Source organism: Hypanus sabinus, chromosome 8 (genome assembly GCF_030144855.1).
Source record: "Hypanus sabinus isolate sHypSab1 chromosome 8, sHypSab1.hap1, whole genome shotgun sequence".
Taxonomy (NCBI): Eukaryota; Metazoa; Chordata; class Chondrichthyes; order Myliobatiformes; family Dasyatidae; genus Hypanus; species Hypanus sabinus.
In genome coordinates, this window is record NC_082713.1 from 30,712,508 (window position 1) to 30,737,760 (window position 25,253).

At 40.5% G+C, this 25,253-nt stretch overlaps 1 protein-coding gene across 2 annotated transcripts in view; it reads right to left on the minus strand.

Moving 5' to 3' along the window:
• The window catches only part of LOC132398017 (gap junction alpha-3 protein-like), a 40,733-nt gene extending 20,159 nt beyond the window's left edge, over positions 1–20,574 (minus strand). For both annotated transcript variants that reach the window (XR_009513506.1, XM_059976911.1), the window contains exon 1: positions 20,310–20,574. The gene's annotated coding sequence lies outside the window, so the exon portion shown is untranslated. The remainder of the gene's footprint in view (positions 1–20,309) is intronic.
• Between the last annotated feature and the right edge of the window lie 4,679 nt (positions 20,575–25,253).

Consider the following 25,253-nt stretch of genomic DNA (forward strand, 5'->3'; position numbering starts at 1 on the left):
TTCCCAGATAGGAAGTGGTCAGTATTTGGCTTCTATGTTGTAGTTCACTGGTAATTGCAAAAGAAAGCACCTTTTATGAGAAGCAGATTCTGCAAAGCCTATCACATGCCAGAGAGCTCCAAAGTACTTGACAACAGCCCTCAGCACCATTGACCACACCTACAAGGAGCACTGCCACAAGAACGCAGCATACATCATCAAGGACCCCACCGCCCAGGCCACCCTCTCTTCTTGGTGCTGCCATCTGGAAAGAGGCACAGGAGCCTTGGGTCCCACATCACCTGATTTAGGAGTAATTATTACTCTTCAACCATCACTCACCCCAACACTAAACTGATTCCACAATCTATGGACTCACTGTAAATTACTCTTTAACTCATGTTCACAGTTTTGTTTTTTAAAAAATTTGCACAGTTTGTATTCTTTTGGTTGTTTATCTGTCTTTCATAGTTTTTAATTCATTCTACTGTATTTCTGTTTTACTGTGAATACCTGCAAGAAAAAGAATCTCAAGGTGACATATGCATACTTTGATAATAAATTTTCTTTGAACTTTGAAGAGTCAGCACTATTCCAACAGGCCTTATTGAGGGTCTTTAGAGACTCCCACTGAGCTATGATGTGCGATACAAGTGTGCCTGATGAAGATATCTTTCTCACTTCTCTCCGGAAATTACAAAGAGTCATTTTTCTGAATAGTTCTCATCTCCTGACAACTGATCACCTACCTGCTCTCTACTTGAGCACAGGGAGCCCATGGCAAGGAAACTAAAGCAAGGCACCAAAAAACTGAAGGTTCTTTGAAATATTTTTGAAGAGTATATCTAGCATTCTGGATCACTTAACAAATTTATCCAGTTAGCATAGCAATTCGGAAGCACCCAAGCTCCAGTCCCATGTGTGATTAGTTGACTGCAAAATAGCAATAAATACAGTTGATCTGAGCGTTTCTGAGTGAGATTTGGACGTAAGTAATATAATAATTAAGATATTATACAACAATATGGCACCCTAGACTAATTATCTAGAGATACAAGTTCATACTGCAACAGACAACTTTTTTCATTACTCTCATTAAACAGACTAGAATTAAAAGGCTAATATCAGTTTTGTTATTTAAATTATAATTGATCAAAGGATACCAGATGATTTGGCAGATACAGATTTGCGGGCGGGGGAAAGAAACACTATTCTTTTTGGACACTGAATATTACAGTAAGTTGAAACTGTTCCTTAAAGAGATTAAGAGAACATTTGGACTATTGAGCTTGAGCTGAAGTATCAATAAGTAACAAAACTGTTTGTATATAAGTAATCAAAAATGCAACAAAGAGCAAATTATGATGCCAGGCATCACATGGACCATCGTGACTCAGTCACAATGTTCTACTTTGAGCATTCAGATCTTTTTCATTTGAGCTGCCACAAGTACAGCATTCATTTCCTTCATAACTCTACAAATCTTTATTGTTAATATCTCATTTCTTTTGTGCTTTATGGGGCACATGACGGGGTGGGGGAACCAAGCACCAATAAATGATTAATTTTATCAACTTCCAGTGGTTCTGATCTGACACTGTTGGATTCTTGGCTTTCTTCATTAACCACAGGATTTATTTAATGCTACGTTTGTACAATTTTGATGCTTGCGAATTAATAATTAGGGGAGGAATTCAGTCTCTCATGCTTGTGGACCATGTGGCTCACCACTGAGCTGGGGACCACAAATTTCAGCCTTAAATTTATTGTACTGAACTTAACTTTCTTTGACGTATTATTTCACAGATTTTCATACAATTGGGCAAAGTGATGAGAATGCTGCAACTCAATATCAAGGCAGGTTTTGAATATGCATGTACATCAGTTATTAGGACATGCCAAAGTATCTCCCATTCACCACAGTGCCTTTGACTATCAAGCCAGGGGGTGTAAAAATGTTCGAGGCCATTTGCATTTTATTAATCTTAATCAATTCATCAATTAATCAATTCACTTTTTGAAAATGGATATAAAGCTGAGCACAGAGCTTTCCAGATGCAAAATAAATCATAAGATTCATTTCAAAGTATTGAAATAAATTTCATCTATTTTCACTACTGTTCAGTAATTTTGTTTCACACTTTAAAAGTGCCAATTGAGTAACATTTAGCACAGAGTTATGGCTAAATTCCACACTTTATGTTCTTTGAAGTGAAAGGAGGAATTAATTTATAAGTAGATCAATAGGGAATGGAAAGGGACATCTGATGTGGAAATAACACTGAACAGAATAAAAGTTTGAGTATTATCTGTGATTGAGAATGGTATCTGAACAATTCTGCGGATTGAATGCGTGATAGGGAAGTGGGTGGAGGATGAGAGATGGTAGATGCTCAATAATGGAGCTTCCTTCACACACATCCTCTTTAAGTCACTCAATTCTTTTCATAGATTTCCGGCTATGGGATGGTAACAAACAGTCTCCTTGTGATACTCGCTGACTTCTTTCACAGCAGCTTGTGCTGGTTAAAGCCTTTCCTTTGAACAATAGTCAGGAAAAAACATTTTCAGTTTACACCCTTGGGAATGCTCAATTATGTCAACACCTAGACAATAGGGCTGGTGTGTCTGTTTCTCTCCTATATTTGTCACACTATTCCTAACATCATTAAATACTGAGAAAATCAGTATGATCATCTCTTTTAGTAAGTATGGACTTAAAACAAATTTATTCCTTAGTCATTAATAGTTTTATTTTTGAGGAAGCTTTCAATCAAATTTGTATCCTGGAACAGCTGTGAAGTATCCAGCTATTAAAAGAAAACATACAGCTATTCCATAATGTTGAATGCACTGCCAAATGCGTCATACAACAGATGTGCAATCTATTGTTACCCACCTGGCTCCCCACAACCCCAGTTGAACTGAGATAAAAATAAAAGGTCACAAATCGAAGAGGCAAAACTTCAAGTAATCTGAGTCAGCTATCAAAAACAATTTCACACCCCATGTTAGCGTTAAATATGTGAAAATGTTTTGTGTTTACAATGGTAACACTGGTCTTTAATAACTATACTGCTCCCATAAAGGTTTAGTTGTTTGGTATGCAGTTTTCTGGCAGGACAGGAGGAGAAATATAATTAACCTCAGCATCCTTGGATTAGGAACTAAAAACAAATTATTAACGGCCCTTATGATCGCTATCTTAGAGTTCCAGCTTTGCTATTATGTCATAATGCTGAGCGCGACCATAACTCCCTCTTAAGAATGAGTAGCAGTGGGCTGGCTCGCTATTGCAGAATGGCTTCCTGATCAAGATACCATCCATAATTCACTACCTGTGCACCTGTATCTTAACAGCAGCCTAGACTTTCTATTTTGAATTCACAGTGGCCAACTCCTGTACTTATTTCCGTCCTTCATATGTTCTTAATCTAATCAGTTTTGCCTTTCAAAGTTTGATTTAGCAATCTAACAACGTTTAGGGACTACTTTTGGCATGTCAGTGTCAACTCATTACTGATATATACTTTAACTTGAAAACAGAAAGAAAATTCATTTGTGCCTTGTATTTTTTAGGTGGACCTATATTTTTTTTTATCAAGATGATATCTGATGAATTTAGTACCTAGCAAGTCTTCCTTTTTGTATTCCTATTAAAATGCTGTAAAACCAGAAAATATCAGCTGCCAATGAAACAGGATTTAAGCAAATTTAACTTTGTTAGTCCAATCAACAGAAAGTTACAGTGTTCTATTCCCAGTTAATGGCCTTTCGCAGTTAGAAAAGCGAAATATTTCCTGAACTTTTTCTTCTTCATTTCTTTCCTCCTTTTTGACGCAGTAATTAATGCTGGACATAATGCCATGAGCACTAGAAGCTTATAGATATCTAAGTAACTTTCTTCATGAACCCAGGCAATCAGAGACCTGTCTTTCTGCATCTTAAGATGTGAAGTTGAGGTCTGACCTAATGATTTTTATTGCAGATGGCTTTGGTCAATATTCTTTTCTCCCTACCCAGGGTGCTGAAGACAGCTGGCTTCATGTTACCCAGTGATACTCCGCAAAGTTCTGATTTCAGGCCTGCAAGAAGAAGTTGATATGCTGGTGACTTAGTTCTTTCAATAATCATTTTTTCAAAAAAATTCCTAAACAATGTGTACTGCAGTTGGAAGCAATGCTGAATTGGCTTGGATATATGAATGAAGCCAGCCAAATAGATGGAGGATATGGAGTTTATCTGGACTGGTGCCATTGTTTATTCCATTGAGTATGGCTGAACTTACTGCATTATAAATGGCTAAAAAGCAAATGGTAGATGTAATAAATATTGTTCTTAAATGAGTGTTGAAAAAAAATTAAAGATTTTTGCATCCCAACAGGGATCCATGTTTTTATTATTGGTCTCTATACAGACATGTTTTTATTGCCCTCCTGATTTGTGTATAGTTTTAGTCTTGGCACAGACTTGCATCCTCACAGGATTCAACGTCTATCGTCTTGGTCTGTATGCGGATGCACTAGATTGATTCCTGAAACGTCCAGTAAACAAGCACCAGGGCTGGTTGATACTCATTTAAATTCAGAAGAGAGATAATCTCATTGAGCCATGCAAAATTCCAAAAGGGTTTGAAAGGCTGCATGTCAAAATGCTGTTTCTTATCATCTTAAGATTTAGGACAAGGGGATACTGTCTCAGGAAAAAGGATGGGTATTTAACATTGAGATGAGAGGATTTTTTTTTGTTATGCAGTAATTTTCAAGTCTTTGAAATTCTCTCTTCCATGGGTAAAGAATATTCAGCTGTCCAGAGTACTCAAGGTAGATCATAGGTTTTTTTTTGGTCTGAGGTAAGGAGGTAACAAGCACGAGAGTGGAGATGCCGGTTCAGCAATACTTCAAATGAATGGTTGCAGCAGACTCTATGAGCCATATGACCTACTTAGGATTCTTTATCTTTTGTTCTTATAGCATTATTTTCAGAATCAGAATTAGGTTTTATATCGCTGACTAATGTCATGGAATTTGTTTTGTGGCAGCAGTACATTGCAATACATGAAAATCTGTAAATTACAGTAAGAAATATATACAGTACTCTGCAAAAGTCTTACTGTATTGCGTAAAAAAAAGTTCTGAAAGGTGAAGATGCTTTTAAAAATAATGAAATGAGAAGTTTCTAAATACCAAGAAATTTGTTATAAAGAACAGTAAACGGCAAACAACTAAATTGAATCAATATTTACTGCGACTACCCTTTGCCTTTAAAATTACATCCATTCTCTTAGGTACACAGTTGTGCAGTTTAATAAGAAAATCAGCTTATAGGTTGTTTCAGGTATCTTGGAGAACTTGCCACAGTTCATCTGCTGAATTTGCTTTTGTCTCTCTGGGTAATCCCAGATGGCCTCGTTGATTTTGAGGGCTCTGTGGAGGCCGTTCCTTCTGAAACCATATAAAAATCAAGGGCACCTAAGACTTTGCCATAGTGTGTGTCTGTTTTGGTGAAAAGAAAGCTTGTCCTATGTGATGGGTGTCAATAATGATAGATGCTGCCTTTTTAAGCTATTGCTTTTTGAAGATGTTCTCGTTTTTTTTTTGCGTATAGCTCAGCACCGTTTTTGAAACATGAATATTATCTGTGAGTTATAAGTGGACTGGTAATAATCTGACTGAAAAAACATAATGGTAGAAATTGGTAATTGTATTTCTATCCCTATCTGCCCTTGAGAAGGTGGATTGGTGGGCAGCCTTCAGCCTTCTTCTGAAGGTGTTCCCTGGAATGGTGTTGGACAAGGTGATCCATCAGTTGCAAAGTGAAGCACCGTGATGCATTCCAAATCAGGATCAAATCATAATCAACATTGAGGAAAACCCACTGGAGGTGATGTCCCTATGCTCTTGCTGCCCTGACCTTCTTGGTAGCAGAGTTTGTTGGTTTGTCTCGCTAAAGTAGCCTAGCTAAGTAACTGCAGTGCATCTTGTAGATGCTACATACCACAGTCATTAGGGAACTTAGGTTCTGGGCGATAGATAATATTTCAGTCAAGTGAACTGCTTTAGTCTGGATGGTGTTGAGCATCTTGGATGCTATTGGAATTCCACTCAAGGAGGCAAGTGGTGAGTTTTCCATTTGATTCCTGACATGCATTTAAAAATAGTGGAGAGGCCTTGGTTTGCCATGAGGAGAGTCACACATCACAGGATAACCAGCCACTGTTCCGCTCTCATAGCCGTGGGTGGTCCAACTGATCAACATTGAACTCTGGGTGAGAAATTCAGGCAAGATAATGCCCTTTAATCTCAAGGGTAGGTTGTTATTCTCTCCCTCTTTTTGGGGGGTAGTCATTGTCTGCCACCTTTGGTGGCATAAATATAACTTGTCACTTACCAGCAGCTTCCTGAATGTTATGGCATAGACTACTTCTCTTGTCAATGCTTCTCTCAGTAGTAGTTTATTTTGTTGAATCCACTACTGCATTGCTATTAAATACTAAGAGTGTTCTGAAGGTTTAGGAAGGTGGCATTGGAACTGCTTGAGTGTAAATAGTTGTAACTGTGTAGCAAGAGCTCTTGAAACATCAATGTTGATTCACATCTCTTTCAGATGTGTGCAAGAAGAGTTTTCCTCCTGTCACTGACTGCAATACGTACTTCTAAAGGACCACACTTACAGATTGTACCAGTTGAACATTTGCACCACTGTATGTTAGCTTTTGAGGAAACCCATAATGTGTTCTTCAGAGCAAAATACAAAATGCTGGAGGAACTCAGCAGGTCAGGCAGCATCTAATAAAGGGAATAAATATTGATAATAAATAAAGGGCATTCATCAGGACTGGAAAGTAAAGGGGAAGAATCCAGAGTAATGACTTCTTTCACATATTTTAATTTTTGGGGACATTTGGTGTCATTGGTAAGAACAGCATTGATTGTACTCCCCAGAACTCCCCAGCATGAAAGTGCAATTGTGAAGAAAAGTAAGGCAGCACCTGTACTTCCTTAGGAGTTCGTGACATCTAAAACTTTGACAAACTTCTATAGATGTGTAGTGAAGAGTATATAGATTGACTGCATCACAGACTGGTATGGAAACACCAATGCCCATGAATGGAAAATCCTCCAATAGGTAATGGATACGGCCCAGTTCATCACGGGTAAAACCCTCCCCACCATTGAGCACATCTACACGAAATGCTGTGGCGGGAAAGCAGCATCTATCATCGGCAACCTCCAGTGCTCAGGACATGCTGTTTGCTTCCTGCTGTCATCAGGAAGAATGCACAGGAGCCTCAGGGCTCACACCATCAGGTCCTGGAACAGTTATTACCCCTCAACCAACTTGCTCTTGAACCAAAGGGGATAACTTCACTTGTCCCATCACTGGAATGTTTCCACAACCTATGGGCTCACTCTTCATCTAATATTCTTGATACTTGTTGCTCACTTATTTATTATTATTATTTATTATTGTATTTGCAAAGTTTGTTGTCTTATGCACACTGGTTGAACACCCAAGTTGGCATGGTCTTTCATTGATTATGTTATAGCTATTATTCTATGGATTTATTGAGTATGCCCACAAGACAATGAATCTCAGGGCTACATAGGGTGGGATCTATATGATAATAAATTTACTTTGAATATTAGAAAGTTTTGGTGAACCACCTTCTTGAATTATTATAGTCTATTGAAAATATTGTTGTTAGATATGGAGTTTCTGGTTTACATCCAGAAACGTTGAAGGAAAACGTATTACGTATCTGGGCTGATGGACACCCGCAAGGAATGTGGACATAGCAACTGTCCTCATCCTTCTTGAAGGTAAAGCTTACCTGATTTAGTAGCTGATTCACACTGAAGCTGCGTTGTGCCTGTGATGGAGTCAACCATTGATTACAAGAGTAGCAAAAAATAAACAAGGAAATAACAGAATACAAAGTGGAAAGAGATGAGATCAATCAAATTGGATTCAAGGAATAGTGTTCTTCTGAGGAGTGAATGATTGAAAGCTGTTGGCTTTGAGAGGGACTGGGTACTTGCAAGTATAACAGTAGTTGGGAAGGCAAACAGGATGTTGGTCTTTATTGCAAGCCATTTGAGGAAAGGAATGGAGATGGTTTGCTCCATCTATAGAGAACCTCGATGAAACCATGCTGGAATACTGTATACAAATCTTGTCTCCTTACCCAAGGAAAGATATACTTACCATAAAGGTTTATCAGATTGATTTCCGGGATGGAGGGGCATCCTATGAGAAGATGTTAAGCCGACTGTAATAGTCCTATGTTATCTTGCGCTTGAGAATTTTTTGAGACCTGCCATTCCATGGACATTGTGTCCCAGCTGTCCACATAATATACAAGCTAGTATACAAATAAACCAGGGCAGTATGATATGGCAAGCAAGCTATTGCCTATGCAACAGGCTCCCCCTCTCCATGCAGCTGATGAATTCAAAGGAATAGCAGAGACCACCACAGTTTGGCAGTGCAATAGTTGCCAGTCAACATTTAACTCAACATAGGACTGCCTTAGGGACTCCAGCTCTGGATTTTTCCTTGGAGTTTACTCCCAAAGCCTTTATCATGAATGAGTATAATTTGAGATCAGAGTTTGAGATTCTTGTTATGTACCCCTAGGGTTCATATTTTCTGTGCACTATCACTTTAAAATGTGAGGAGAATGAGACTGGCTTTTGGACACTGTTTGAGCTGTTACAAAGAGAGAGAGGGAGGTGTCCAAGGGAGAGGGGGAGGGGGAGAGAGATTGATGTTACGTTTCTCTACGAGCTTGTTTACCTTTCCACAAGGACACTTGCCCGCTTGTAAAGTTCTTACAGAGAGAGGAGGATGGAGCAGGTTGATGGACATGTTGGTGTCCAACATGTGGAGATAAATGCCAAGTCCGCTGTTACACAGACACACACACAGTTTCAGACACTGAACAAGCTTTGATGCACCCACAGGAAGGTGGGGTTTTTGGAGGATCGATTCAGGGAAATCAATCAGTGGCCCACAGTGTGAAAAGGTGTGACCGGTGGGGAATTATTTGTGTGTCCACCCTAGCCTGGGTGATAATTCCACCACTGAAGAACGGTCGTACATATTACGGTCATAGTCGGTGACTTCAACAGAATTTCAGAAGACAACAGGAAGATCGATGGAATCAGTCTCTCTCTCTCTCTCTCTCTCTCTCCATTCCCCCCCCCCACCCAGCATTACTCAACTAACCACCTTGAAATGAACTGAACTCTCTTCATCATCATAAGACTGTATCCATTTACCCCTAGGTTTGAAAGAACCTAGTTTTGTTCCTATTTCCACACTTAAGTGTGTGTGTATATACACCTCATGGGGTATGTGACACCGTTCACCTGGATGAGCTGTCAACATGGCTGATGAGCCCCATCTGCCCAAAGTAACTGGCTTTAAGGTGACTGTAACACGTTTTTGCCCCTACTCCTCCCAGTAGAAATGGTTCCACCAGGATTAGTAGCTAAGCCACATGTGAAGGGCAGGAGCTGAACTTGGTTGTCAGAAGCGATAGTCGGGGGAGATGGTGGGGATAAGCTCCCACTGCCTATTAAATGCTCCCAAATGACATGCATTTCAAACCAAGCCCCATGGCTATAACAACCTTCAGGAACCATTAAACTGAAAAATTCAAATATTTAGAAATATTGAAATTCAAAAATTCAAATAACCCATGAGAATTAATTATTATTTGAAAAATTCTCAGTGATTAGTAGTGCAAAACAGTGGAGCTGGGGTACGAGATCAATCATGATCTTACTCAGAGGAACAAGGAACGGATTGGTTCTGTTTCAGTAAGAAACATCCTCTCGTGTCTCTCCTCCATTGTCCTTCCCAATGGATCGGCTTTATGCTGCATAGACAGGCTTTTGCTTGCTAGATTATTTCCAATAGTGATTTCTCTTTATTACTCCATCCTTTTGTTCTTCACATATAAGTTGCACTTGGTGACAGCTTCAGCACACGTGGGTCATCTTCTACACGAGACAAGTAAGGCCCAGCTCTACATTGCCCCTGCCTCCACTGCACCTATAATGTCACTTGTTTGTCCAACATCCAGTCCTGGATAAGGCACTGGAAAGATTGATCTTTGCAGGTGGTCCAAAGGCTCCAGACTCTTATTACCAATTCCATTCCCATCTCAGCCAGTTCAGACTGGAACTTTAATATTCGCTGTCTTTGATTTTAATTTGATCCTGACTTGAAGTTCCAACTTCAGATTCTTCCCATTCTAACCATTGCCGACCTCCACATTTCACTGTTTTCAACCTCTCTGTCTATGATGGTTCATCAATATGAAACTTGTTGTTTCTGCTTCATTGCGTTCAGTTCTCTTCTGACCAATCTCCTGTACTTTCTTTGTAAACAACAGCTCACTGAAAGCTCCATTGTGACTAGTCTATCCTACAATGTCTTCAAAACATATATGCCCAAGTAAAACCAGACAAACCTCTTAGAACGATAATAATTTACTCATAGAGTTGTATAATAATAGCTCATGAAAACAGGTCCTTTGGCCCAAGTCATCCCTGCTGACTCTGATGAACTACTCTCCATAAATGATTGTAGCTCAGTGCCAGGGAGCCTTTAAGTCTTTGCAACACATTCTGAATCCTGTTGTTTTTCATATAATCTATCCCAGACCTCAAGTTGTATTCCATATATTTCTTCCCTCAAGTTGTGTGAAATTTGCTCTCAAACCTTTGCTATTCTCTGTATAACACACCACCAGGCATCTGGTATTCTTTATTCAACTCATTCCCATCTATGTGAAAGCTTATTTGTGAACAAGAAAATGCAGATTCTTAGTAACACTGGGGTATAATTTAAGCAATTGCTTATATTTATACCTTGCGGTAATGGTTTGGATGTAAAACAACATAAGGTTTTAGTTTAAATTTCTTGTATTTGGAAAGAAGGCTTTATTCTATTCTTAGCGAACTACATTGCAAATTAAGGTCATTTATCCAAAATCTGACCACTTAGTTATCTACTAGCACTTATTACATCCAACTCTGAATTTACTTTGAAACACTCCAAAAAAGACTTGTATTCATATAACATCTTTCCTGTCCTTTTCTGCATGCTCCACGTACACTCAATAACCACTTTATTGAGGCTGTTCTGCACACCACTGATCTAATGTGCAGCTATCTGAGTTACTGTCACCTTCCTGTCAGTATGAACACAATTGGCCATTCTCCTCTGACCTCTTTAACAAGGTGTTTTTGAAAATTGCCACTCATAGGATTTTTTTTTTGCTTTTCTGAACCATTCTCTATGAACTGTAGAGACTGTTGTGTGTGTAAAAAAAAATTTAAAAAATCCCAGATCAGCGGTTTCTGAGATACTTAGACCACCCCATCTAGTAGCAACAATGATACCACAGTTAAAGTCACTTAGATCGTATTTCTTCCCATTCCAATGTTTGGTTTGAACAACTGAACCTCTTGACCATGTCTGAATGCTTTTATGCGTTGAATCGCTGCCACATGATTGGCTGATTAGATATTTGTATTAATGAGTGGGTGTATCTAATAAAGTGGCCATTGAGTGTGGTTCACAAAAAAAGTTAATCTCAAGTTTAGTCGTGTATAAAACACAACAGTAAATTAAAGCATAGCAAGATCACATATACATCAATATAATAAATCATATATTTTTGAAATATTATTTGGCTGATAACAATTGGCCAGCATATTGATGATAGTTATTTTGCTCTTTTTCAAGATGGTGCCATTTGCTTCACGAGGACAGCTGACAAAGTTTCAATTTACAGTACTGTGCAAACATCCTAGGCACCCTAGATTTATTTATATATATATATATACACACGTGTGTGCCTAAGACATTTGCACAGTACTGTAAATCTGTTGGGAGCAAAGGATGTTGGGAATGGCAAGGGTAGAGTGGGAAGGGTGAGGGATAGGTGGCAGAGAAGGAGTGCTAGGGGTGGGGGGGAGGGGTGTTTGATGTGGGTTCAGACTCCTAGCCCTGAGACTCTAGGCAAGTTCCTTTTATTCCAAACAATTGGGTTATTGATCATTACAGAATGTCCCTCCGGTGCTTCCTGCTCCCTCCCCTCTCCTTTCCTAGTTTACCAACCGTAACTCCCCTCTCCCTCTCCCATTCCCACTCTCAGTCCACAATAGGAACCCATATCAGAATCAGGTTTATCATCACTCACATATGTCATGAAATTACTACAGTACTGTGCAAAAGTCTTAGGCACCCCAACTATACCACATGTGTGGAAGATATTTGCACAGTACTGTATATTTCATCTCAAAGCATCTCTGACAGTGCAGCACTCCCTCAGTAAAGGACTAGATTGTCAATTCAGATTATATGTGCTCGAACCATTGGCTATAATTGCCGAACAATTTAATTTAATGCACAAAATAATTCCCTCATCATCATTTTTTTTGCTTGTCATATAGCAAACTTAATTCAATAACTAGATGACATTGAGCTAAGAAGATGGCTTGTACTTTGTGTTTGCTTTGTCACTGCTGTAGTGAAAATTCAGAGCCTTCTCACATTAACCTTCAGTGGAATTTTCTATTTATTGAGTTGTGATGACAAGACTGAAATGTTAACTATTTCCACTGTCTGAACTGATAATCATTTCCACTATTTTTTATTCTGTTTACTATTTCACTACCTAGATGGACAAGATTCTGCAGCAATATACACAAAATGTTGGAGGAACTCAGCGAGTCCATCTACAGTGCTTATAAAAAGTATTCATCACCTTTGGATTCCCTTTGGACGTTTTCATGTTTTATTGTTTCACAACATTGAGTCACAGTGGATTTAATTTGGATTTTTTTGATACTGATCAACAGAAAAACTCTTTTGTGCCAAAGTAGAAACAGATCTCTACAAAGTGATTTAAATTCATTACGAATATAAAACACAAAATAATTGATTGCATAAATATTCACCCCCTTTAAGTCTTTACAAAAATGCTCAAGCTCTGTCAGATTGCATGTGGATCGTGAGTGGACAGACCTTTTCAAGTACAGACACAAATTCTCAATTGGATTGAGGTCTAGACTCTTGACTTGGCCATTCCTGGACATTAACTTTATTGTTTTTATCTATTCCTGTGTAGCTTTGGTTTTATGCTTGGGGTCATTGTCTTGCTGGAAAACAAATCTTCTCTCAAGACACAGTTCTCTTGAAGACTGCATTTTGCTTCATTCACTTTACCCTCTACCTTCACAAGCCTTCCAGGGCCTACTGCAGTGAAACATCCTCACAGCATGATGCAGTCACCACTGTGCTTCATGTGTTTTTGATGATGTCTTTTTGTTTGGCTTATGCTAAACATAGTGTTGAGTTTGATGACCAAAAAGCTCAATTTTGGTTTCATCAAACCATAGAACCTTCTTCCAGCTGACTTCAGAATCTTCCACATGCCTTCTGGCAAACTCCAACCAAGATTTCATGTGAGATTTTTTCAACAGTGTCTTTCTCTTTGCCACTCTCCCATAAAGCTGCGACTGGTGAAACACCCGGGCAACAATTGTTGTATGAGCATTCTCTCCCATTTTAGCTACTGAATCTTGTAACTCCTCCAGAGTTGTCATAGGTCTCTTGGTGGCCTCTCTCCCATGTCCCCTTGCATAGTCACACAGGTTTTGAGGATGGCCTGCTCTAGGCAGACTTACAGCTGTGCCCTGTTCTTTCCATATCTTGATGATTGACTTAATTGTACTACAAGGGATATTTAGTGACTTGGAAATTTTCTTCTATCCATCTCCTGACTTGTGCTTTTTAATAACCTTTTTGCAGAGTTGCTTGGAGTGTTCTTTTGTCTTCATGGTGTAGAGTTTTCCAGGATACTGACTCACCAGCAGCTGGACCTTCCAGATACAGGTGTATTTTTACTAAAATCAATTGGAACTCCTTGACTGCACACAGGTCTTCAAAAACAAATCTCCATTTAAATAATTATGTGACTTATAAAGGCATTTGGCTCCACCAGTGATAATTTGGTGTGTCATATTAAAGAGGGTGGGGAATGAATACTTATGCAATTATTTACTGTCTTATATTTCTAACTAATTTAGATCACCTTGCAGAGATCTGTTTTCACTTTGACACCACAGTCAGTTGATCAGTGTCATAAAAGGGAAATTAAATCCTCTTTGATTCCATGTTGTAAAACAATAAAACATGAAAATTTCCAAAGGGGGTGAATACTTATTGCAAGCATTGAATGCAGGGGAATAAATCAGGTGAAGGGTCTCTTCTTGAAACGTTGACTGTTTATTTTCCTCCATACATATTGCCCGACTGGCCAAGTTCCTCCTGCATGTGGTGTGTGATGCTCGTCTTCCACTACTTGTATTTTTGTCTAGGTTATTTATGCTGGTCTTGACGAGGTCTTAACTATTTTTAATATCTCACTCATTTTTAAATAGCAGCGATCTTCAAAGTAGTCCTGTCAGCCTTTCCTCTTTTATTTTGGTCACCTAATAAACGATAGGCTAAAGCCCTAATTTAGGGATATGAGCCCTAACTTAGTTTTGTTCTTAAGTGCAGTACTGAGGGAGCACCACAAAATGGGTTTAGCTGTTTTGGTGAAACCACTTATCTAGACCCAGTCTGCCCTCTAGAAAGCTGTCCTGATAAATACTAATCCTCAACCAATGTCCAAACACTTACTTTATATTTGTTGTAGGAACTTACTATGTTCAAATTTATTTTGACAGTTCCTACTTGCAATGATTATACTTTAATATTACTTATCCAGCTGTAAGATGCTTTGAGTCAATTTGGGGTGTGAAAGGTGCTGTATAATGCAGTCCTTTTACTTCTTTATTTCTTTGTATCAGTAATAGAATCGATTTCATCATGTGCTGTACATACATGATTTCTGATCATTATTCTATTGTTATTTTAAATGGGGAATATAACCTTGGTCCTGCCCCGTGAATAACTGTTCACTGGTGAGAGTGTATTGATATTGTTGGTCACACTGTGTTAGCAAAACATCATTAACTGTATTTTATGGAGCAAGTTAATATTTTCGGAGAGATGCAAGTGATTAGCAAGATGGCATCAGAGCATGTCAACTTGATTTGCAAACTGCTCCATACACATTCACTCACTACTTCCATTACAAACATTCTACCCTTTTAAATCTAAACTCTGTTTCTAAGAACTACCACACCTTATTCAGTTTTCCATTATTCTAACTGTTATAAAGAAATTTAATGGTTCCCTTGTACAATAAGATGGACTCTTGACCTCACAGTCTACCTTGTTATGACCTATTGTCTACCTGCACTGTATCTTCTCTGTGCTTTTTGCACTTTATTCTGCACTGTTATTCTTTTACCTTGTTCTACTTCAATGCACTGTATAATGCGTTGATCTGTATAAACAGTATGTGAGAAGAGCTTTTCATTGTACCAATGCCAATACCAATTACTGTATAGATCCTGGAACTTAGAGCAAAAAATGAGCTGCTGGAGGAACTTGGTAGGCCAGGCAGCATCTGCAGTGGCAAAGGATGGTCAATGTCTCAGGTCGAGACTTTGCATCAGGACTGAGTGTTTCGAGTAGACCACTCCCTCTAATATAGCCTTAATGACTACGGTATATTGAATAGCCATAAATTCCTCCTCACTTGGATCCATCTATTGCTTGCTTGCTCCTACCTAGTCCCTCAGTAGGGGTGAGGCTGGAGCAGGTAAGTGATTGGTGGATCCAGATGAGGAGGGATTGATAGACAGATTGAAGTTTGTAGGGAAGGAAGGGTGAGAGATAGCAATAGAGGTTAGATTGTAATAGTAGAGACAGTGAAGGGCAGCATATTCTGGAATCTGATAAGAAAAGAATATTTTTGGATGCACTCTGTTATATTTGAATGGATTATTGCTCAATCTGAAATGGTACTGAGCTACACATGTCCATGTGCCATCTCCAGTCGCTTCTAATTTAGGAGTAATGACAGCAACAGCGGCTTTGCTCAGGCTACTCGTTGCTCTGGACCAGATAAATTGATCTGGATTTCAAAATATGGTCTTTAGTGTCATCACCTGTGTACCTGAAAGTTCCTGAAAATAAGTTTCATTTAACAGTCTGTTCTTATGCCATGGTAATCTATCATGGGATCTCTCACTATCAAAACTAACCAATGAAAAGACAGGGAGACGTATAAGGAATTGAGGCAATTGTGAAAATAGGAAAACAAATTAAAATTAATAGTGATATATTACAACAAACCTGTACTGATACTCTGCAGGCCGCTCCAAGCAAACCTCAGAATTACCACAAGTCTTACTGATATCACCCAGCCTAATAACATTTCATATCCTTACAATCAGCAAATCGTTCATAACCTTCACATCCACAATTTGAAGATCTCTTTCTAGATTATTTACTTAACTCAGCTGGAGGGGAATAAACAGTCGACGTTTTCGGCCTGAAGTATTCACCAATTCTTTTAGCAGTGTGATAATCTCCTTTCCAAGTATAGCCTCAAACTGAAGCCGGCAATTCATGCCCACGTCATACTTGATCAGAGGTCCTAATCTCTTATCTTACTCATCACAGAGGCTTCCATCTCCATGACATCATCAGATCTTTCCCCACTTCAGCCAATGAAATACATGTGATTTGTCACTTTGCATGCTCCTATTTCCTTTAGTTTTCCCAGAGCCTTGCTGGCCACTGTAAGCTCAATTCACCCAGTCATCATTCCCATCCTTCTGAGCTAAATTCTTCTCACAGTTCGGCAATTCAAAGTAAAAATATTGCCTTGTCGTTGTCACTCTATGGTCTAACCCGCTTCATAGCTCTTTAACGTCCTTCAGATCAATATGAATGAAATTGATATTTTGCAATGAAATTGCTGCTTTCTGATTCAGTCAGCTGGGTGCCCCTCACAATTGACAGCTCACAATTATCATCCCTGAATGAGAAACGTACAACTTCATACCTCATGCTAATGAGTATCGTATGCACAACCAATGTTCACAATTTGTCTTCTTCTGCACTTTGGCTGTTTGCCAGTCTTAGTTTATGTATAGTGTTTCAGAAATTCAATTACATTGTGAGAAAATTAATCTCAAGTACATACTTCAATATAAATTTACTTTGACTTTGTCTTGACTTTGCCTAACAGGCAGAGAATTTCAATTGTACCACATTTGTATTAGTCCTATGGATTTTGCTGTCAGGACCTTGGTGGAATTAACTATATGATAGTTTACATTTGTTCATTTAAATGTTTTCCATTTAATTTTTAAAAAAAATAGTTACATATCAGATTTGGAAGATATAACTGGGTTTCTCAATGTTCACAACAAACATTCCTATTACTGCTATGTCCAATTCATAGTTGCATTCCCAGACTGACGTGCATGTCCATAGTCTCCTGCCAGAATGAGGCCAGACTCAGATTGGAGGAGCAACACCTCAAATTCTTCTCAGGTAGTTTCCAACCTGATGGAATGAACATCAATCTGCTAATTCCTCTGCCCTCCCTCCTCTCTTTTTTTCCCATTATTCATTCCATTTACCCTCTTACTCCTTGCGTTCTCCTCCCCCGCACTCATAATCTGCCTATCACCTCCCTCTGGTTCCCCTGCTCTTTCCCTTTATTTCAAGGTCCATTGTCTTCTCCTGTCAGATTTCTCCTTCTTCAGCCCTTTACCTCTTCCATCTATCCCCTCCCTGCATTTTACCTCATTACCTGCCTCCCCACCATCCTACCTTCCTCCTCACCTGGTCTCATCTGTCACTTGCTGGCTTATCCTCCTGACCCTCCCACCAACCTCTTATTCTGGCTTCTACCCCCTTCCTCTGTTTTTCTCCCTCCAAGAATCTCCATGAATCATCCTTGTAAATAACTTCATAAAGTTGGCAATTCACTGGTGATTGTTCATTCAAAGTTTTGTGCCATGAGCTCATGTTTATTAAAATCTGCCTTTAATTTTCTTGTTTGTGATGGGGTTCTGGGAGAAATCTCTGACCCTCAGTTTTAGAGAGAGACTTGGTTTGATACCTTGTAAAAAGACATGATTGCCCCGAGGGCAGCAAAGTGGCACAGCTGGTAGAACCACTGACCCACAGGGCTAGAGACCCAGGGTGGTTTTAGATTTGCACTATAAATTGTCCCAAGAATGCAGATGTGATCAATTCTGGGGACAATTAATGAGTATGAGGGGCGGATAAAAGAAAAATAGGATTGGCCTCACTCTGCTGAAGAGCCTGTTTCCATGCTATGTGTCTCTATGACTCTATTAATATAAATGGGTGTTTTACAGTCATCATGGATTTGATGGGCCAAAGGGCCATTTTGTGCTGTCTGACTCAATGACCATATCTCATTGGACATTGACTGCATATAGGGGATGGAGTGGTTTGGATTCTAATGGTATCTGCCCATTGAAGGGTGAGTGTAGCTTTTGTAAAATGGCGGGGGGATAGATGTTCTCTCTTTGCATTTCCCTACTTAATTCCCTTTGAGAAGACCTGCTGTTCTCTACATGATTTTATCACAGTGCATCTTTTGCTCACTGTGACTGAGCTGCAGTCAGAGCTCAGCCCTCCCTGGATCAGGACCATCTACGGACATGTGCCTTTTGAAGCTGACTGTGATGGATACTTTGTCCCACTGGGCACCAGAGACCTTCCCATGTTACCCATAATGATCTGCATTTTTGCCATCCCACCAGACCTGCTTTCTGAAGTGAATGAAATGCCTGTTAATTAAGTGCCAGACTTACAGAGCCACGGTCTGGATCTCAGTCCTGGTATCTGTGGTTGCTGCCTTTTCCTTTCTCATGCTTTCAGAGAAACAGAAAATAGTCGTGGAGTTGTACAACGTGGTAATGAGTCCTTTTGCTCAATTTGTCTATGCTGAGCTAATAGTCTATCCTGGTCCCATTCACCTGTGGCCAAAATTCCTCAAGGGTTCCAACCTTTTTTATGACATGGACCCTTACCATTAATCAAGAGGTCCATTTGGGAACCCCTGCACCCAAACCTCCTTGTCATTGGACCTTTCCTACACGTGTGTAAATGTCTTATAAGCATTTTAATTGTACCTGTCTTTCCAGTTTCCTTTAGCATCACATCTTGTGTAGAAATGTTTCCCCTCAGGTCCCTTTTAAATCATTCCCCTCTCACCTTAAAAGTACCACCTCGAGCTTTGGACACCCTCACACTGGGAAAAGACTGACCATTCACTTTATTATGAGTGTATCAATATCTATAAGGTCATCTTTCAGCGTTGCATACAAAGGGAAAGGGAAATAGAAATGGCCAAACAGAAGAGGAAGAGGAAAGCATCTGTGAGAAAGGAAATAGGAGAGAAATTGGGTAACTTCGGGAACAGCAACATACTGTGGAAGCTGGAGGTGGTGTTACACGATTGAAATAGATGTGCACACAGTGGCATGGTTCACTGTGCTTGAAAATCAGACTAACGGGAGAGACAGAGTCAGCTCTGGTTTACAGTCGAGTTCCAGGAATCAAACCACAAGAACATAAAACCACAAGACAGGAACAGAATTAGGCCATTTGGCTCATCGAGTCTGCTCCGCCGTTCAATCATGGCTGATCCTTTTTTTTTCTATCCCCTCCTCAACCCCAGTTCCCGGCCTCCCCCCCCCCCACCCCCCGCAGCCTTTGATGCCATGCCCAATCAAGAACCTATCAATCTCTGCCTGAAATACACCCAGCGACCTGGCCTCCACAGCTGTACGTGGCAGCAAATTCCACACATTCATCACCCTCTGGTTAAAGTAACTTCTCTGCATCTGTCTATCCAGAGGCTGTGCCCTCTCGTCCTAGACTCTCCCACCGTGGGAAACATCCTTTCCACATCTACTTTGTCTAAGCCTGCCAACATTCGAAAGGTTTCAATGAGATCCCCCCTCATCATTCTGAACTGCAGTGAGTACAGACAGACCGACAGCCAGCGTTGTTCTCCTCCCCGCGGTGGAAGTATAATCAGCTTTGTCTCATAAACCGCAGCGGCGGGGGAAATATTTTCCAAACATCTAGCAAAATTCCAGGACTTTTGTTCCCACGCAGTAGTTTTAAGATCTTATGGGTAATATTGTTAGATAGATTACTCCAATAAGCTAATTAACTCAGTGTAAAGATATTCTGTTGTAACTTTTTTGTTCAGAAACGGCGCGTTTTTCTTTAAAAGGCCAGAGCTGACTTCTCGTCAAACTCTATATGTAAAAAAAATACGTTCTTCGTCTTATATTCTGAGCAGAATGATAATGAAAAAGTATTTCAAATGGCCAAACTATCACAATTACCTGACTGCCAGGAGATTACATCATCAGAGCAGTTGTACCTCAGCAGGCTCCTCTCTGGGGTACTCCTGGACCTTTCGCCTGGCCGCTACAGAATCATTTTCCGAACCTCGTTGATCCTCTGCCCGTGAACATCAAGAAAATAAAACAGCAAAATAAAACAAAAATCTTTTTAGATGGTGTCTGAAACTGATCCGAACTGAGGGGAAACCGCTTTCGCATGTGATCTCTGTCGTTAGTTTAGTTCACGCACAGTGTCGTTTCGAGTCCCACTGCTCGATGACTCCGTATTTGAATGAATTCTTGACTGGAAAGTTGGGACAAGGATGAGTGACGGTACCACCAACCAATGACACCTCCGCACAGCTCGGAAACCCGTTCTAAAAATAAACACGGTTGCGCTAGTTTTGGGGTGGGACTTGTTTTTATCAATCCCACGCTGGAATTTGGATGGGTAAATTGTCTGCCTGACTGCCCGTCTGGCTGCGACCGAGAGTTGCGAGCACAGCGCTGTCCTTATCCTGTGCCCACTGGGTTCAGTACAGTTAGTTCGGTACTCGCGAAATAATGAACTTGTACGAATTAATAGTTAGTGATTCCCAGGAAGCAGAGTCAGGACTTGGTCAATGGATGAATACATTTCACTTTAAACCACAAAAACACTTTGAAAGTGGACCATACTGTGGAGTGTTGCTGCCTTAACACCATAAATTCACATGCGCCCTTCTGCCCAATATTTAATCTATTTAAAATAGGAACGTTGCATCGTGGCGATAAATAACGCCGTTTAAATCGAGGTTAGAGACAGAATTAACTACAGTAGGCAGTAGTTTCTTGAAATGATACATATAACACACAACCTTAAACCCCAGCATTTCATAAACGTTTAATCGACGAGAAAGGCTGATAAATGCAGAAGATCATAGAGGGAGAATGACAGAAACTTTTACAAACTATATTTAGAGTTTCGGCGTGTAATATTTACTGGAAGCAGGCTGTATAGCCCAGAATGATTTTTGCCGTTTTGACTGATGGAATGTGTCAGGTTGCCGTCTGACGGGTATATTCCTGCAGGTCAGCTGTGGCTTGGCGGCGCACCCTGGCCCCTGAGACACAAGTCCCAGCACTACCCCCACCCCCTCCGTAGGGACTTCAACAATCACCCAAGCCGACACAGATCTGAGGCAACCAAGTATTGCCGGACGTAAGCCGATCGACGGAGACGTTAAACTGAGACATCCTGTCGGATATACGAATAAGATCTCTTTGTGGTATCCAGTCATTGCCCTCGTCAACATTTGTACCTCAACCAACAGCCAGGATGCCAAACTTAGTTGGAAAATCTCCATGAAACGCCTCTGGATTATTCAACGTCATTGAGTTGTACAGCACAGAAGCGGCCCCTCGGCCCACCATTCCGTGCTGACCATTTTACCGATCTACACATTAGGCTTGTATCCTTCTCTGCCTTGCCAACTTAAGTATCTGTCTAAATACCTCTTAGAGGTAGAGGTTGTATCTGATTCCATCACAACCCCTGGCAGAGAGTTCCAGATATCAACTACTCTTGGTGTATATGTATAAAAAAAACCTTCCTCCTCAGATCCACTATAAAACTCCTTCCTCTCACCTTAAGCCTGTCGCCTCTCGGTTTTAATCCCTGTGCCACGGTAAGAAGATTCGGTCATCCACCCCGTCCGTGCCTCTCATAATCTTATGTACTTATGCCAGGTCCCCCAGCCTCCGCAGCTTCACGGAAAACAAGCCCAGATTATCCAGTTTTTAAAAGCTGCAATGCAAATCATTTATGTTATAAAGGTTTATGATTAAAAGCAGACTATATGTCAATGACCTCAACACAAGTCCATGTTGAATATACAATTGTTTTCTTCATTTCTTACATTACTACAGTGACTACACTTCATAAATAAACTAAAAACATCTTTTATATCACAGTGACTAACGTCGAGTTCCGTCTATCCATTCTAACGGCTACGGAACTTTATTGACCCTTGGTTAAACAACACTCAATGTTAAAATATTTTTATGAATTTCTCAATGGCTACACTCTCTTTATCACTGCAATCTCCCTCCCCCCCCATTCCAAAATTCAATTTTTTAAATTTATTTATGGAGATATAGCGCGATACGGGCCCTTCCGGCCTATTGAGCCGCACTACCCAATAACCCACCAATTTAACCCCTAGCCTAATCACAAGACAATTTACAACTGCCAGTTAACCTTCTAACTAGTCAGCCTTTGGCTTGTGGGTGGAAACCGGTGTACCCGGAGGAAATACACGTGGTTTATGGGAAGAACATACAAACTCCTAACAGACAGCGCCGGAACTGATCTCCATACTCCGCAACTCCCGGAGCTGTAATAGCGTTGCGCTATCGTGATAGGATTCTTGTGTTTCTTTCATTTTGTTGCCTTCCGAATTGAGATTGTTTTATTATTGTCACGTGTATCAAAATACAGTGAAGACCTTGACTTACATACTGTACCTACAGATTAAATTATTACATTGCATTGAAGTAGAGCAGGGTAAAAGAATAATGCAGAATGAAGTGCAACTGTAACAGAGAAAAGTGCAGTGCAGTAAAACAATAAACGAGCAAGATCAAAGGAAGGCAGATTGTGAGGTCAAGAGTCCATCTTATTTTACTGGGGAACCATCTAATCGTCATATAACAGCAGGGTAGAAGCTGTTCTTGAACCTGGCAGTATATGCTTTCGGTTTTGCTTACATATAATACACCAAATACCCCAACTATGACGTATAATTAAATAAGAAATGTGATAAATCAGTGAAAGCAATAGCATGCTAATAGACTCGGATATTTCCTCACTTGCCTATCAGCTCTCATTGGTGTCCCTCCTTTCTCCCATGGTCCCCTCTCCTATTTTTCAGCCCGTTGCCTTTTCCACCTATTACTTACCAGCCTCTCACTTCATCAGCCCCTCCCTCAACACCTAGCTTCACCTACTACCTTGCAGCTTGGACTCCTTCCCCTCTCCTTAACTGCTTATTGTGGCGTCTTCTCCCTTCCTTTCCAGTCCGGAGTCGACGTCCTTTTCACAGAGGCTGCATGACCTGCTGAGCAATCAACAGCACTCTGTGTTTTCTGTCAGAAACTTCTGGATGGTTTTGGAGAGCAAAATATATTCACTGGAAACATTTCACGTCAATTAAACATTAAACATGCAACAAAACACTGGAATATTTTATTATTTCATATCTGTATTATCAAACAGATACAATTATTAATAACCCATAGATACCTAAGTTGTTTGCTAGAAGTGTAACAACTTTCCCCCGGTGAATCTCTCCTCTCTCATATCATTATATATTATTTACAGAACAACCTGTATAATAATTTGCATGTGTTGTATAGACTGAAAAAAACAATGCAGTGGGTGTGTATTGTAAAGTTCGCGTCTATATCTGTTCATATAAGACACTGGGGTTATTGTTTGCAAACTTCTGCATTTATTGCTATGTCTTCTCTTTTTCTTGGAAAGTTCAATCTTCTCATCTGACGAAGGGTCTCGGCCCGAAACGTCGACAGTCCTTCTCACTATAGATGCTGCCTGGCCTGCTGTGTTCGACCAGCATTTTGTGTGTGTTGTTGTTTGAATTTCGAGCATCTGCAGATTTCCTCGTGTTTGCTGTTTTCATCTGTTCTTGGTTTCCAAAACCTTCTGTTGCAGGAGGGTGGAATGACTCAGGGAAGGGTGAAACCATTCCATTGGCGATGTTTTGTGAGATGTTCTTATTCTGTGTGTGCAAGTTCTTGGCCAATGCTCTGCACTCACTCTGACACTGCGGAGACCACTGTGGCGGAGGGGGAATGTGATGGTCAGTTTTCCCTTTGCGGTTCCTCTCCATCTGGCACCTGATACTATTGACTCGTGCCAACCATGAGCTTCTGGACCTCTATAGAATGTGAAAACAAACAATACGTTTCCAGACCGTGCAGCTATCCTTGTTTCTATTGGAACATCACTGCATTAATCTTCTGCCCTCAATGGCCTCGATAAGGATGTGCCGAGTTGGATGTGTATGAGGTCGCTGAGTTTGTACTAGGACAAAAACGTATGCATTCCAGCAGCCCAACGACTTTTTCTACTTATTCCGTACTTACAGCATGTCACATCATCCAAAGGTGTGTTATCAAAAACATTTTGACAGTAAGCCGCATAAGGAGATAAGAGGCCGGCAAGAGGGTGGTTTTGAGGGACAGCATAAAAGAGGAAATTACAAGCTGTCTCCGACACCAGCACTGACCTCATCATCTCTGGAGAACTCCCACCTACTGTCACCAAACCCATAGTTCACTTACCCCTACCCAAGATCCACAAACCTGATTGTCTGGCTAGACCCATTGTCTCTGCTTGCTCCTGCCCCACTGGTGTCCTCATACCTCGACTCCATTCTATCCTCCTTGGTTCAGTCTCTTCCCACCTACATCCGCGAAACTTCTCACGCTCTCGATCTTTTCAATTCCCTGACCCTGGCCGCCACATTTTCACCATGGATGGCCAGTCCCCTTGCACTTCTATTCCCCATCAAGAAGGCCTCAGCTCTCCGCTTCTTTCTCAATAAAATAACCAAACAGATCCTCTTCACCAACCCCCTCCTCCGTCTGGCAGAACAAGTCCCTCACCTTCGGTAATTTTTCGTTCGGCTCCTCCTGCTTTCTCCAGACTCGAGGCGTAGCCATGATCCCCAGCAATGCCCGCCTTTTCGTTGGTTACACAGAATAGTCTATGTTCCAAGCTCTCCATGGTAATGCTCTCCAACTCTTCCTCCGCTACCTTGAGGACTGCGTTGGTGCTGCTTCATGCGCCCGTGCGAAGCTCTTCCATTTCATCAACTTTGCCTTCAACGTCCACTCTGCCCATAAATTCACTTGGTCCATTTCTTACACCTCCCTCCACTT